This window comes from Ranitomeya variabilis, chromosome 2 (genome assembly GCF_051348905.1).
Source record: "Ranitomeya variabilis isolate aRanVar5 chromosome 2, aRanVar5.hap1, whole genome shotgun sequence".
Classification (NCBI taxonomy): domain Eukaryota; kingdom Metazoa; phylum Chordata; class Amphibia; order Anura; family Dendrobatidae; genus Ranitomeya; species Ranitomeya variabilis.
The window spans coordinates 132,197,589-132,203,632 of record NC_135233.1 but is presented as its reverse complement, the minus strand read 5'-3'; the positions used below and the strand labels follow the sequence as shown (position 1 = coordinate 132,203,632).

General features: G+C 44.3%; 1 pseudogene; it reads left to right on the top strand.

Annotated features, from left to right (window-relative positions):
• Positions 1–4,649: 4,649 nt before the first annotated feature.
• On the top strand, positions 4,650–5,617 carry LOC143803678 (RNA-binding protein FXR1 pseudogene; annotated as a pseudogene).
• The last annotated feature ends 427 nt before the right edge of the window (positions 5,618–6,044 follow it).

Below are 6,044 nucleotides of genomic sequence, written 5' to 3'. Positions count from 1 at the left end.
AAAGTTAGAAGGTCTATATTTTCAGGGAACAACTAGATGCGCTTATCCGTCAGGACACTACTTATAGTGCTGAAGACATGTTCTGAGAGAATGCTGGCTGCAAGGCATGACAAAACCTCCAAAGTGTGATAGGTGAGTTCAGGCCAATCTTCCATTTTTTGAAGACCAAAATGCAAAAGGGTCAAATACCCCACTGATGGCATTGATATTGAGCTAGAGTTCCTCCTGCATCACCCTCACCACTCGTTCACAAGGTGTCTGCCTTGTACTCTATTCTGATGTTGCATGGGCTGGTGTAAAAAATGTGTGAAACGAGTCACAGAAATTGCTTCTCCACTTACACTGCTGCTGCTAATATTTTTGCATTGAAGAAACGACATTCCCAGGGTTGGAAATCTATAAGTGTGAAGTAGGCTGTATGCCTGACAGCTGTCATGAGGAAAACCACCCTTAAGATTGTCTACAAATGTGTTTAGAAACTCCAGTGTGTGCACTTCCCAAGTCCATGGTGTGTTGGTGGCAGTGTTACACTGAAGCTTACTTCCTCTTTCCCCACCTGCCAACCACAGAAAACAGAGAGAGGATCATTATCCTCTCAATCTCCTGACTGTTGCGCGCCAATTACCTCTGCCTGTATAGACTAATTATCCTGACATCGCAGTCCCCAGTGGTGCCTGCAGATACAGAGATAGCCGTAACTAAAGAACTATTAGTTCGCAACTTGTGCCTAAACTCCCCAAACGGCGGTCGAATTGCTTCACGATCCTCTTAAAGATTCGAAGGGCAGAGCAGAGTGTGAATAACCACAAGAGGAGAAGGATGCTGAACAAAGGAAAAAGGTTACAGTGGGTAAAAGTAAATAAAATACTAAACAAAGAAAAAAGCAATTACTATAAACAAATATACAGCCTAAATACTAACATTAAACAGAAGAGAGGTGCAAAGTACAGCACAGAAACAACGAGGTCAAAATCCTTATCTCAAAGCTTACAGACTGGCTCAAAATGTCAAAACATTTAAATTAATATATCAGCAGCAGAAAATGGCCACTGGGTGACAAAATATAAAGCTCTATCCCAAAGCGGATAGATGGGCAGATGAAAACACCTGTGTTAAGCTAGACAGACTGCAGCCAGAAAACAGAACCCAAACACCCAGAGAAAAGGTGTGTCTCCTGTGGCTTGGCAGAAAGAAAAGCTAACTGTAATGCAACTGCGGAGCAGTTGCGCTCAGCCACTACCAGGGGGCGATGTTAAAGAAAAAGGGTTGCACTTACTGTGTAGCACTTCGGTGCAGAAGTGCAGGCCTCCACCAGGAGGCGGCACAGTAGTCAGACAGGCCAAAGTCAGCAACAAACAGGGAGACAAAGTACCAGAGGTTACAGCAAAGCACGAGGTCAGAGATGAGCCAAAAGTCAGAGCCAGATGGGAGCATGGTACCCAAAACATGAGATGGAAAGAGGAGTCAAGGTACAAGCCAGAGGGTCAAAAGCCAGTCAGGGAACGCAGTACCAGAGACAGAAAACTGGAGGCGGAGTTCAGAGTTCAAGCTGAGTCATACACTGTAGGGAAATCACCAAACGTACACTGAGTCAGGGATAGTGAACAGGACAGACACACACGGGAAGTCAGAGGCAGAAGGATCACTAGGGTATACGGATCAGCTGCTCTGGCCTGGAAGCATGAACTATCACTGACAAAGGCTGCCTAAAATAGCACCAATAAATAGCCACCCAAGAACCAAAGAGAGGCAGGAAAAGTTAACCTCTCCATGACCAGGCCAGGTAAAGAGAAGCAGGAAGCAAACCCCGACCTGGATCATAACACCAACCACAAATTCAAGGAATCAAATCCTTGAGCAAAATAGTTTTAACATGGTGGAAGAGTATGTGTCCACATGTCTCTACATATTGAGTGATGGTTCTGGCCCATTTAACTTCTGGGTCTCCAAATCAGACACATGGCTTGGGATTGCCCTTTATGCCTTGGAGGTGCTGGCCTACCCTGTGGAAAGTGAATTGCACTGCAGGATGTGAGATCACAGATAGACGCTTGTGCTTGTCCACATTCAATGTGGGCAAATACACATTCATTAAAATGAACCAGGCGTCGATCCCACAGGACTTGTCTGTAGCTTTGGCTGAATATAGAAGTATATCAGCCGCACCCAACCATTATTAGACTCCACCACAGTTTTTTGTTTTATTTTACATTCACAATGTTTTGGGGCCTACTCAACTTAACTTCTTAGTGACAGAGCCAATTTTGTACTTAATGACCAAGCCAATTTTTGCAATTCTGAGCACTGTCACTTTATGTGGCATAGAGATCATACTCACTCAGGTGGTCAGGAGGAAGACAGGAGGAGACCTCTTCTATCTTAATCTCAAACCATTACTAGATTCTACTAATGTCTGTATTAGCTCATGGAAAGACATATTTTTATTCTTGATAGGAAGAAAAAATATCTTAAAAAGTCTAATTCTACCAAAATGTATTTATGTTTTCAATATGCTACCCATTCAAATTCCCACATAATTTCTAGAAAAAGTACAATCTCTGTTTTTCAAATATATTTGGCAAAAATACAAACCTTGTATCAATTCTAAAATGCTCACCTTACCAAAAGAAATGAGCGGGATGGGGGCACCAGACATTATGAAATATTACCAGGCTGCACATCTCGCCAGAACAGTAGACTGCATCAGGGGCACAGTAGATAAACAATGGCTTATAATAGAAGAATCAATGTCTCCATTGCCTCTGTGATCTATCTTGCTGGGTCATACTACAGTAATGTCCCAATACCTTCTGGCCGCTTGCCACAATTAAGATCTGAGAAAAGACATACAAAGCTCTAGCACCCCCTTTTCACCACTAACAAAAATTACTGATTTATTAGAAATCGCATCTCATCAAGCTGCTAAAATCTCGATTGAGCAACTCTTTGAAGATGGTACTCTTCTTTCACTGCAGGAAATGTGTAAAATACCAGGACTATCAAGCCTTACTTTCTTGCAACACGGAAGACTCCAATCTTCTCTGTCAACAAAATCACCTATTGGACCTAGACAGATCTTTAACGCCCTATGAAGTCTTATGTGCCAAAACTAAAGCACCCACCAAAACTGTCTCAATAAATATATCAATCTTTACTCAAGATTGATGTGCTTCTAAAATGAGCATACTTAACTCAATGGGAAAGGGACTTGGGTGCCTCCTTTTCTGAAACAGAAATTAAACAAATCTATAGAAGAACTCACGAGTCCGACCCCTCACACTGTGTATGAATTCAAGAGAATTCATTCAAAATTATTACTAGATGGTATATTACTCCCAACCAGATCCATAGGTGGCACCACACTTCAGCGAATATTTGTTGAAGGTGTGGAAAAAATGTTGGTAGTTATTGTTAGGGCTGGCGGAACGCACCGACTATATTTAGATATAATTATTGGTGCGTTCGCAGCCCGGGGTCCACTGTGCAGGAGACGAACCTGCTGCTAGCAAATGGTGGCACAATATGGCAGTATAAGTGAACTCTGTTACTTCTCAGAGTAGCACAGAAGGGAAAATGCTGTGCCCTGTTAGCGTCACAAGGGAACACAGCTGCCTAACAGAGCAAAAGCAATCAGTGGTCAGGGAGAAGCAAGCACACAAACACCTCCTCTCCGGTGGAGCCAGAATTCTAATGGCTTTACGCCAGACCTGAATTTACCATACAAATCTCCTCACTGGAGGTGCCGGTATTCTAGTGGCTTATTTCAGCCGGACCCTGACCACAAGCAGACAAGACCACTAAATAGCAAAAGCTCATGACATAAGCTGATCCTAGCACATGGCCATGCGGCCATGCAAACCTTTTATAGCTGCAGCAAATTCAGGACCTTCCTAGAGGACCAATGGGAGCTGCCACAGTACCTAAGCAACTTCAGGACCTTCCTAGAGGACCAATGGGAGCTGCTGCAGTGCCTGAGCATGTGACCCCTGACCTCCAATGAGAGGTCTTACCTTGGGCATGCTCAGAAGGGGAAAAGCGGGACTTAGTCCCAGAGACGTCTGCTTGCCGCTGACCAGTACTGGCTACAATGGCTGAGCCTCGAAAGGCAGCAGTAACCATCCGCACAGTATCAGGCTGAGCCAGACACTGAGACCAATGTCTCCGCTGAGCAGGCTCCACTGCAGCTGGAGAAGAATGGGAGACCGCAGCGGAGATGGTTCGAGACTCCCCCTGTGGAGAGGTGGGAACTTGACCCCTAACAGTTATATTCATATTTGGTGGTCCTGCCACTATGGCAGAATAATAAAGATGCTACTAAACTAACACAATATATCCTTGCAGCTGGGAAATCCTTGATCCCTATTAACTTAAATTTTTCAACTCTTCCCACTACTCAACAACTCTATTCTAAAATTGACCAAATCTTCCACAAAGAAGAATTAGCGGCAAGAGTAAATCACAGTACTATCAAATTTCAAGAAATTTGGAAACTCTGGATCCACTTTAGGACTCAATCATCCTTTTACTCAATAATTGCATCATAACTCTATGTTAAACGCATATCCCTGGGTGCTACCCCCCACCCTTCCCTTTCCATATTCAGGGGGAGGTCAATGAGAAGCATAAGCAGGAGCTTCACCAGAAGGAGGATGAGTATCGCTGCCGGGCAGAAGAGCAAGATAAAGTTCTCCGAGAGCTCAAGATACAGCAGGAGGCTAAGCAGAAAGCTAAGGCCCAGCCTCCAGAAGTACATGGAAGGCCAGAAAAATGAGCTCTCTGCTCTACAGAATGAACTGTCATGCCCTTCTGATCTGATTGCAATGAATGGGAGTGAGCTAGAGAGACTGATCAAAGAAGCGGCTTCTAGGGAGGAAGAAATCCAGCAGGGGAAGTGCCACGCAGATGACCTCACAAGGGAGGTAAACGTCTTGGAAAACCGCTCTGACTCTCAGGAAGAGGAGATCAAACACTATATCCAAGAAAGTGAGACTTCACTCTTCCAGTGCGTGATAGAAGTACCCAAAGATGCACAAGAAGCGTGTGTCAGTGAGGCCGTGCATGAGGCATTTAGAAAAGCAGTGCAGGCGTGTAGTGTGAACTGGGCACCAGAGACTCAGCAGTTGGTCATACTGTCGACTAAGGAAGTCACAGTGAAGCGGGTGGCTATCCTGAGTGACATGCACTTACACTACCTCTGCACTAAACAGATGATACTGTTGAGGAATAAGGAAGCCACTCGATGTCTGGAGCATACAAGGAAATCTCAAAATCGGCTGGAGTTTGTGGAAGACATTGTTCAAGTGCCCAGAAGTCTGGTGTGGAAAATCAGTGGGAGACTTGGAAAAGTGATGCAGGAAATCGTGAATAAATCTGGTGTGGCAAGAGTGAGGATTCCGGCTGATGACGAAGCCCAGGTAGCTGGTGAAGATGGGATGTTCCATTCATCATTGTCGGATCAATGGAAAGCTTTAAGAATATTTGAATGCTCCTTGAATATTGGGTGGTGTACCTTAGAGAGGTAGAGCAGCTAAGACTTGAGAGACTGCAAATTAATAAACAGCTGCAGCAAATGCAAAGAAGATGGAAGCCACTTTCAACCCAAGGAATGGAGAGATGAAGGGGTTCTTGAAAGGTTGGAAGTACCCAACCTAAAGATAAATGGAATGACTGCTCTCTGGGTAACAAAGACAATAAGCAAAATTGCCAACAGAGAGATAACCGAAGGTGGCCTGATGGAAGAGTTAGAAGTAGTGACTCCTCTGTTATCTCAGTGCTGAGTGACTAAGGCAAAAGACCTTGTAGCAGACATGGTAACAGAGGGTCAGACCAGACAGAAGGTATGGGACCAACACCATACTGACTGCCGGGGATGGGGGTGGTCCGAAAAAGGGCCAACCCTGTCAGAGTATGTGACAGAATCAAACAACCCTTACAGTGGTTATAACTCTGGAATGCTTTAATGGATCCCTCTGATTCTCAGATTGTTTTACGTGACATATTGTACTTCATGTTAGCGGTAAAATTTCTTAGATATTACTTTCATT